Genomic DNA, 11,437 nt, shown 5'->3' with positions numbered 1-11,437 from the left:
ATTTTTCGTTTTTTTATTTTTTTTCCAGAAAATATATATATTTTTTATATATATTTTTTTAAATATTAATTTTTTTTTTTTTGCTCAATGGCTTAAAAAATTACCTCATATTTCTGTGTATGAAAGTTGTATGAAATGTGTATGTGTGAGCAAAATTTTTAATATAATTTTCATATACAAAATTTTGAGCGAAAACTTTAAGCCTTGAATATTGTATGAAAATTGTTACAATGTTGTTGTAGTTGTATTAATTTTACGTAAATCTAACATGAACTTTATACATGAAAATGTGAGCGAAATTTTAAGACATGAGCAAGATACAAATTTCATATTGTTTTCATACACACAATTTTGAGCGGATTTTTTAAGCCTTGAACGAAATATACACATTTCATACATTTTTCATACACTAAATTTTGAGCAAACTTTTTAAGTCTTGAGCGAGATATACACATTTCATACAACTTTCATACATAAGTTTTTGAGCAAAAAAAAAATATTAATTTTTTTAAAAATAAAAATAAATTTTTTTTTTTTTTTTAAAAATAAAAAAATATTTTTTTTAAAAAATAAAAAAATAAAAAATAATTTAAAAATAATTTTTTTTTAAATATAAAGCATGTTTTGTATAGGATTTGTAATGTTATGTTTTGTAAATATAAAACTATCGTCACGTTTCGTAAATATTTCTCCTTAAGATGTATATATATGTCAAAGACCATTAAACCAGTCCATTTGAAGGACAAACCGTGCAATTACTTGGAAGCTAATCACAAAGCATAGCTGAAACTTTTTTTAAAAGAAAACCTGGACTTTGAACTTACATATTAAAAAATCGAGAGCTCACTAATGAATCAACAGCGAGGGTTGTGGTGTAGTAGTAGTTACTCTATCATTCTTAACCAGAGGTCTCGGATTCTCAGGTTCCCTATGTATGGAGTCGTCTTTGTTAGCGAGCAGCCCAATGTTGGATTTCTCTCGGCCCCTCATCCTGATATCGAATACCTGATTGAAAAAAAAAAAAAAAACTGATGCATCAAGTCTGGGGTTTCGCGTATATGGGCAGAAATATGTGACGAGAGAGAGTTATCGTATTGGAATAAAGCAATCTTAGAGCCAGAGAATCAAAAAGTGGCCAGAGAAAATTGACTTGATCCATCTTATGAAAACTTTAATAGACAGACGATCAAATGTCAATGCCTAGATTTATTCGATCTCTTCCTGATTCTTCTTCAACGATCTATAAACTAAATCAAATCTTTTCAAGTGATGAGGGGAATGTCAAACAGACAGCTTGCTTCAAATGTATGTGTCAATTTTGTGGAGGCTTAAATGGGTCACTTGTTTATCCATGGCAACCATCAAGAATAACAACTGAATAAGTCAAATAGAATATATAATACGACCACAAAATGATTCCCTCTGAAGAATTACTAATTAATCTTATAACATACCGTAAACAGAGCGATTGTTATAGTTAAATTAAGCTGCTTTGGAAAATAATTTGTTATAATGTACATGGAGAGGTATGATTCTTGATATGGAGTAGTAGAGAATCATCAAATATTTCATGGAAAAATGCTTCCACACTAGCACGAAGTTATTGACATTTATGACACCTCTGTTAATGGTATCCTGATGTATTATGCAATTAAAAAGGGTAGCCAGTGCACTGACCGACTTAAATTGCCTAAATCACGCCCTTGTGGCCTATATATAATTTCATATACCAAATAATCAATGCTAGTAACAGTAAGGTCTCTAGTATGCTTACAGTTAGTAACAATAAGGTCTTTGGTAACATATTGATCGTCAAGAAACCTAGCTTGATGTAAATCTAGTCATGTTTTAACCTCAGGAATTAAGGAGCTCATTTTAGATTCTTGAATTTACAAGTTGATTAGGTGATCAAAAATATGCCTTGTTCACTTTATTACTTCCGTTCATCAATTCTTCTCATCTTTAATTATGTCTACCTCGTATTGTCGTTAAGACAACATCTTTATGTCGTACGAATCACTGTAGACATCATACGAATGAACATTACAATGATATGGCTGGTCCCTTTCACGAACACGAATATGTTCCTTCGTTTCTGTGTTGAGGATAATAAATTGATTCATCATGCAATTTTAAATAAAGAAGAAATCCAAACACATGGTAATTAAATCTTGTAAAGCCAAAAGCTTTAAGTTGTGTGTCATTTTACATTATCAGATCACCTAAAAGATAACTGTAAGTAACCGTTCATAATAGTTACAATTAGAACCTGCAAAATAAAGCATGTAATAACCTGCTATAAAAGGTTCAAATACAATTATGGTGTAAGAATTTCTTATAGTGACAGTGCATATAATTAGGTTAAATGTTTTGTAGTAGACCAAGATTATGAGAAGTCAAAAGTAATTTTTCATTTTTATTTTTAATTAAAGAATGCTTATTTTAGAGAGTTGATGTATTTGGCCTTATTACAAAAACAAAATAAGCGCTTTTGGGTAGTAAAAATTTAATTTAAGAAGTTGGAAAAAATAGTTTCTCCCTAGAAGCACTCTTTGAACCCTTGGCTAAGTACAAATTACTTTTTCTAATATTGATAAAAATATCACAAATTATTTAGCCAAATACAAACTGCTACTCTCAAAAAGTACTTTTTCAAAAAAATATTTTCTAACAAAAAACACTTCCTAAAAATAAGTAAATTTGGGTCAAACAGCTGGCTTTAAGCTTCCACCCAATCCTCCCACCCATATTACCAATCTTGCCTATATGCCTATATATAGTATGTGTTGAACGAGTCATTAACGAATATGAGAGCACAAGTAGAAGGAAGAGAGGTCTTGTATGAAGATAAAGAGTCTATTTTGATAGCCAAGGATGACTTGCCTAAAATCTCTGTATGTAGGATTTGATCATCTTCATTAATGCTTCATAAATGATTTTAATTAGGTGTCATCCTTGGCTAATCTGAGAGGCTCTTATCTATCATACAAGATCTTCTCTTCCATATATATTGTATAATGTTGTAACGAGTATTAATCATGCAGAAATAAATAAAGATTGATGAGGATTGGAAGAGAGGTCTTGTATGAAGACAAAGAGCCTGCTTTGATAGCCAAGGATGACTGGCCTGAATTCTCATTCAGAAATAATCCATGAATATATATATATATATATATATATATATATATATATATATATATATATATATATATATATATATATATATATATCATTTTACGAATTAAGCTCCTGTATGGTTTTTTGGCGGTCATCTGAGGTTATCAAAAGAGGCTATTTTTCGTCATGCAAGACCTTATCTTTCATGTACATATTTACGTCCCATATTCAAGAGATTCAATCTCATGAAAAACACGAAACATGATCAAGATGGAAGGTACCAAATCAAAGCTCACTTATATATAGTCTAAAAAATTTCGTTACACAGTCGATACAAGATTAATCCAAGATTATATTAAATATCCCTATGCATGTCCAACCTGATAGCTCTCATGATATACATACGTCCATTTTATCTCTCTTATCCTAAAATATTTCTTAAAGTACATTACTTACTCAACATGAAGAGATTTTCATTTTATATTGAGTTCCTTAATCTTTGTCAATTTTCATTAGACTCGTGACTCGAGAGTGGATCCTGCGTGACATTTATCAATGTACCAATCTACTAAGCATCAGAAGAAGTGAAACTATCATCAGAAGAAGTGAAACTATCAGTTTGTGCTAAGTTCAAAATAAATAATTTTTTTGGCACTAGACTGATACCAAAAAAGCGTTCAACTCTATTTAATTCTTTCATTTCTTATTTTCTTAATTGTCTCTTTTGATTTAGTTCTTATGGTACTGATAAGTAATGATGCCATTATTTGTTCAGATAGCTACGTTCTGGATGATTTTGCAGTGTCATTTATCAGTTCAGGAAGGAGTCATCTGGGTAAGGGGCAGAAGGCAGAGGGTAATTTAATTAGGATCATGGTTTGGCAATTGGAGCTGGAGATCATTCTATAGAGGGCATATATAGTCTGATGGTTATTAAATGATTTATCATATACTTATTCAACTGCAGTACTTATATATTGATTTGAGACTGAGGCATTGTCATTGTTGTTGTAACGGCAGCACTTACTGGAAAACTGAGGATGGAGCTAAGAGGGATGGGTACTTGTGGAGGCTCATCCTTAGGTCTCATTCACCATAAATATGATCTTGTTTGTCATGCTATATATTAGCTTTTGTTTTTTGTGGAGAAGTTTGAGCACATGGCAATAGCTAGCCAAAAGGAGGGTGTTATATTTACCACATTCGAATTCTTTGAGAACATATTTGAGAAGTTTCTTGTAGCCATTACTTCCCTGTCAGGAGTACTCGACAAAACACTTGACTTATCCAAGGACCACAACCCTAGAGAACAAATATGCAGCAGTAACTGCTTGTATTTTAGAACCATAATCACATGACTCCCGCCCCACCCCATTCCAAACTTTATTAACGCAGATACATTATTTGCTCTTCTTCCTTTTTTTTTCTCTCTCATTTGAAGGGAAGTCTTAGAGCAAAGAGTTGTAGTCGTCATGTGATCAAGATGTCATGGTTCAAGTCGCAGTAATAACTTCTTGCAAAGAATGTAAAGTGAAATCTCATCCGATAGATACAATGTGGTAGTCTTTCTTTGGACTTTGCACGTAACTTAGTTTTGTATTAATAAAGTCACTCAACTTTTGAATTTTCTCTTGCATAGTCACTCTAATTGGGTTGTCACTTCCGATCATCAAAAAAATCTTACTCGGCAAACTAAACTGATTTTATGTCACGTAGACATAGACTCTACACTAAATAATAGTCTAATATCAAAAGACCCAGGCCCATAGTCAAAATGGATCTTGAATTAAAAAGCCATCATTCCTCTTTGTTATAACAACGAAAGCATACAAAATGACCCCAGACAAAATTAATTGGCAGTGGCCCTTGTATATATATTACTATACAGGACGTTGCTCTATCAAGTTAGCTATTTGAGAAATGATGAACATTCCTAATTCTTTGGTGGGAAAACTGACATTCAAAATCAAGATGTCTACAGTTTCAATTGTTTCAATCATACAAAACAAAAGCGCCTGTTTACTCGCGATTGTGGTTTATATATTTAGGCCATTCATATAGAAATTCAGTGCTAAATAACATACACATATATACATATATCACTAGTGAATAGCATGTTGGATCAATAGACCGTACCTAGTCTAAAATTTGGACAACTATACCTTAGCTTAATCACAAGGGGACACCACCTTATTGAATACTATAAAGATAAGCGTAAAAAACATACCCTAACTATCACTTTTTTTTTAGTTTCATACCTAAACTATCATAAGATTGAGAAAACTACCTAAACTATCATTATCTAGTTTCTGCAAAACACACCCGAACTAAATGTGTAACTCACTCTCCAAAAGGTAAGTGGTTCGAAATTTTCTCAAAATATTTGTCCACATGGCATAAGCAATGCTATGGTGGCACCTACATGGAAATTAAAAAATAACATTTTTTTATAAAAAAATTGTATATTTTTTTTAAAAAAGACTGCATTATTTTTTTTATAAAAAAATCAGCATTTTTTAAAAAAACAAATCTGGATTTAAAAAAAAAAATCTGAAAAAAAAAATTTGTAAAAAAATATCAAAAAATTTAGAAAATCAGAAAAAAAAAATGATTTAATAAAATGGAATTTTTTTTTTTAAAAAAAAAAAGAAAAATAACTTTTCCATTTTTTAAACTATTTTTTATTTTCTATAACTTTTGATATTTTTTTAGAAAAATTATTATTTTTCAGTTTATTTTTTAAAGCAAATAATTTTGTTTTTAATTTCCATGTAGGTGCCATTGTGACATTATTTATCCACGTGGACAACACTTGGCAACATTTTTATATAAAATGGAGAGTGTAGATCATATGTCATTCAAGAATAATTTGAAGTGTGTTTTGCAAACTAGATAGTAATAGTTTAGATAGTTTTCTCAACCTTATGATAGTTTAGGTATGAAACTCAAAAACCAGTGATAGTTGGAGTGTGTTTTTGACCCTTATCTCAATACTATATATACATATCAATGTCACCTTCACCCTCTATATGCCCCCACCAGGCCAAAATTAAATTGAAAACATTACAAGATATCCAACCCCACCCCACAAAAAACCCAAAAAAGGACAGAAAAAATTTAAAGAGCGAAGGAAAACAACAAGAGGGGACAAGGCAAACAAAAGTAATAACAGATAATCACCAAGGATTGCGGTGGAATAACTGGTTTTTTCATGCTCGATTAAAAGTTCCGGGTTCAAGCACTATAGAGAACCTTTCAGTATAATATGAAACAATTTACCTTTAGACTATTCAATCTACCTAAACAACAACAACAACAACGACAACAACAACAACATATAAAGTATAATTTCACACGTGAGGTCTGGGGAGGATAGGATATACGCAAATCTTACCCCTAACTTTATGAGGTAGAGAGGTTGTTTCCGATAGACTCTCAACTCAAAAGAAACAATAGACCTCCTCGATGTAAATCCAAATTAATTGTGTCAGTAAATTTTAGATATTGAATGACTAAAGCTAATAAAAATAAAAGCAAATAAGGCATGTGCCATGCAGGCTGCATCTCCATCGTCAAATTAAGAGGGTTAAGGTGGGACCTATGTCCCTTTGGCCCTTAGTCATTGGCTGCAGCAACTCAGAGAGGACCACCCCAGACCAATCGACCAGCAGCCTGCATGGGATTTGAAAATGATTTTGATAAATGCCCATATACCCCATGTGTGTTCTTCACTCCTTATCCCTTCAGATTTCCAAAACCAACAGAACAAAACTACTAGTCTACTATACTATTTCTTATGCTTAATACTATGTGCCTTTTGTTTTTGTATGAACAGATTTGAATAAATGACAAGGAAGTGAGAAATGAAGAGGACATTTTGACCCAAAATGTTTTGTCTTCTTTATGATGTCTCTTAGAAACATTTATCTTATTCTCTCCTCCAGTATAAAATCACAACAATAACATACCCAGTGTGATCCCATAAGTTGGTTTTAGGGAGGGTAGGGTATACACAGACCTTACCCTTACCTCGTGTGAGGTAAAGAGGCTAGTTTCGATAGACCTTCGGCTCAAGAAAGCCGTTTTCAAAAACAAGTTTGACAAATACAAGAGGAAAAGCTATGGTAAAGATAATCCAAGTAATTAAAGAAATAGCAGTATTAAATGTCTTCTATAATAGTATTGTTTTTCTTTTTTTTTTGTAGGGGAAGGAGGGCCACGTCTCATTAAAGGTAGGTGTGCATTATAGGGACAAGAAGTTGTTTCCAGATACATAACTAGAAATGTAATGCATAGAGAATCCACAGATAAATCAATTGACATAAGGAAATGGCACCACAGAATGATCCTTAGCCTAACTCATTTGGTTTGGGGGCTGGGGCCTTATATTTGAAATGATCCAAGTTATTCAGACCAATAGTTTAAAGAACTTTTAAAATATAGAACTATTATGTTTCATTTTATACGACGAAAGTTGACTAGACATGAATCAAGAAAGAAATATTTTTACCTGGCACATACCAATAACATATTAAAACTTGACATGTTAATTTGTAATCTTAAACAAGTCTATCTTGGATTTAAAATGTGAAAGCAACTGATAGTTATTGAAGGAAACCTGGCAACTGAAATGGGAAGCTTGTACATTGCACAGAACAGTATTGAGTCAAAGGATAGGGCCTGAACCAAGGGACGCCATTTGGAAAAAGAGTTTTATAATCTGTTATAATAAATATTTTGTTATACTGTCAAATTGCCCCTTTTAATAAAAGTGAGATTTGTGATCTTCTTGAAAATAAAGCAAATTATATGTTCAACAGGTAAAGATGATCTCATATTGTCACTTTTTTTTATTATGCTAAATAATTTAATCTCTTCAAAAGAAACAAGCAAAGATAGAAATCTAATACAGTAAAGCTTACACAATTGTCAGTCAAAGTAGAAAAAACAATTGCAAAGCTAATTACTCTGTTTGTTTGCCAGGATAACTCCAAATTTACAGTAGCCCCTTTTGTGATTTTTCCGTAGTCAAAAATAAAAACCAAAATCACCGACGAAACTTCCCTTTTTACTAACGTTCTCTTTTATTTGTTACTTAATATGTACGGAGTAATAAATAGTTTAGCGGAAGCCTTTATAGTTGTCCCCATTTGTCACGTCAGAGAATGCCTGAATATGATTTGCATTAAAAAAACAAATAACTTTGATGTTCTTTTGCTTCATCTGCTTCTCTTCCGTTCTTTAAGTTAATTTGCATGAGATAGTGACCCCAAACTAAATCTAATTTGCCGACATTGAAAAACCAGAATCATTAGAGCAACACACAACGAGACGAATTAGGGGTGGATTAATGAAAATTTTAAAATTAATTATAGCGATTAAGACTATTTTTCTTGGCAGGATTTGATAAAGTTTACTATTATGATCATTAAAAAGGACTGTCTGGTGAAAACAAAATTTAGGATCACATAATCTTAAAGCTGCCAACCTTATCCTTTTCATTTCGTTCCCTAGTTTTTGATTTAATTAATTAACTAGGGAATTTGTCCGCGACTCGCGCGGGATTTATAAAATATTATTTTCTAACATATTAAAAAATCTTAATTCTTTTTCTCTAATCATTGAATCCAAATAAATTAGATTTCAAGTTTTAAATAATTTTATTAGTATGACATTAATTAGTCTGATATTTATCTAACTTTTCTAGAATTTTTAATCTTCTTGAAATACTTGATTTTTGAATAAGTTGATAAAGGTGAAACTTATATTTCTTAAAAAGCAGGTAAATAAATAAAAGAATTTAAGGAAATCTTAACTTTTTTATGCGTGAGCTTAACAAAACTTAAAATATGAATTTATCTTTGTGCATTTATAAATATCTAATTTTTTTTTTTTTATCAAAGAGTTAAACTTTTGGTGCTTCATAATTTTCACCTTCTTTAAATCAGAAAAGATAATCAACAACAACAAAATAAATTAAATTTTATGAAATCTCTTTTATCACTTCTCCCAACAGTTAACAAATATTGACTAATGGAGTCACAAACATCAAAATATTCTTTGAATTGAAAATTTTGTTCTTAAAATTTTGTAGACAACAATTTTCACATTTTTTTGTTTGTTGCATATTGGTCAACTCCCTGAAATAAAATAAAAATATAAAAAATCATTATGTGTGGAGTAAAGCATATTACATATAGTTTCTATTTTATTCAAAAGCACCAGAAACACATACCTTTATACAAAACTCACAAAACTACATAATAGCAGCAAAAAGAAATCATAAAAATAATCGCTATCTGGCTAACTTTCATTTTCTTCATCTACTTCCATAAATTGGCAAGAGGTTACCAAAACAGACTAACTAAATAAACACAAAAAATGAGATGCTAATAAATTTAATAAATAAGCAATTATTGTGTGTGCGGGGGGGGGGGGGGGGACTTAGAATTAAAACACATAAATAAGTAATAGGAATTATTTTTAAAAAACAATAAACTACTAATTAATATGTTTTGGAGCTATAGTTTCTTGCACTGCACTTACAACATAATGACTTGGCATTTGATTAAGTGTCTAAAAGCTGTCATGGTAGCACAATTAAAGCACATGAACTGTGAATTGTTGAACTAAGAAAACGCCAAAGACGAGTGTATTCATCTTGCACCTATAAGAAAATAGAAGATTACTATTATTTCTAATGAATGAAACAAAATATCTATACGTTAAGTATTAACTGACACGGGTACTAGACACAACAAAGTATTAACTCTATTTCAAAGCAATATTATACTAATATAACAACAAATATCCATTGGATGGCAACAAACTGTTTTCTTTTAGACAACTTTAAGAAATTGCATCTATTTAATTTCCTTCGTAGAGGGCCAATTGTTCAAGATGTGTACACTTTTTGGCCAATTAGCACATATGCTTGATTCTGATACACACTAGGATTTAATGGGGTTGGAGTTGGGGGTGGGTGGGTTCAATTGATCTCTCGCTGATTTGTTATTTCCTTTGCTTTATGGGAAAATTGGAAGAGTTCTTAATGGACATATGATGAGATGGAGGGGAACAATATATGCTAAGAAGCCAAACTAGCTAGGTGTCAAATCCTAATTATTAATAGATACTCATTTCTTTAATTTAGTTCTGGTGGTTCTTGTCAACTGATGATTAGTAAACTAAGGATTTGAAAATCTCTCATTGGCTTTGTTGCTAGTATAAAAAGTTAGTTATGATTGTTGATTAAATTACTGTTTTAACATGTGGCTAATACAGTCTTTTATGTCTCCCATAAACAAAAACATCCCATGGAAATGTCTCTATAAACCACATACGATTGGACCAGATACTTGTAAACAATGTTTATAATGTTTCCTTTTCACTGCTATATCTTCATGGGCTCCCTTAACATTGGAGGCAGGTGCAGATGGTATTTAAAAGATCTTATTAGATCAAGGGAAAAAAACATATATGGGCAATATGTTAAAAATATTTACAAAATTATAGCAGTATTATTTGATTAACATTTCGTAACAGTTGCATTGAATAAGAGAATTCTTCCTGTTCCATAATTTTAGGGAGTGTTGTGTTAATTTCATGCTAAACTCACAATTGAGTTTTCCTCATCATTTATCTCTCTTCCAAAATAATACTTTTGCCATAAATAATATTTTATTAATAAATGCGATCTTACTATATTTTTGCTCATAAGATATCTTCTTAGATGGTTTTTCCCCTTTCTACTTCCCCTCCTAGTTGATTAAATATATTGACAACGTCTTCTTTTTTTTCACTTCCTCCCTAGTCTACTATGGTTGATTGGTTTCATTGTTCATTCATAAGTGAATAAAATCACGGTTCTGATTCAACACTATGGGAAATGTGTAGTACAATAAAATTGTTATATAGAAAGTAACATTCGTATAATTTTGTTATACCTTGAATAATACATTTTATATACCTAGTATAATCTTATTATACCTTATATAATAAATTGTATACCTCATATAATAAATGTTATACCTTGTATAATAAATTTTATACCTCGTAAAATTTGTGTGTGAACTAATAATATTTGTATATGCAATTATACCTTATATAAAATTGTCTTTGAGATGTGTTTTTTTGAAATGTATTTGGTGGATTTTTTAGCAATAGTTGTATTTTTTAAATATTTTAATGAGTCTTTCGTGTAATAATATTTTATACTTTGTCTAGACCTTGTGCAAATCCTCAAGAACTCGCATCAACCAAAATGAAAAAATGGATATGGGGGCAATAAATCAGAGACCCATTACTAACTAGACACACA

The sequence above is a fragment of the Lycium ferocissimum genome, chromosome 4 (genome assembly GCF_029784015.1).
Source record: "Lycium ferocissimum isolate CSIRO_LF1 chromosome 4, AGI_CSIRO_Lferr_CH_V1, whole genome shotgun sequence".
Classification (NCBI taxonomy): Eukaryota; Viridiplantae; Streptophyta; class Magnoliopsida; order Solanales; family Solanaceae; genus Lycium; species Lycium ferocissimum.
The sequence above is the reverse complement of the archived record's forward strand: the minus strand, read 5'-3'. Positions refer to the sequence as shown.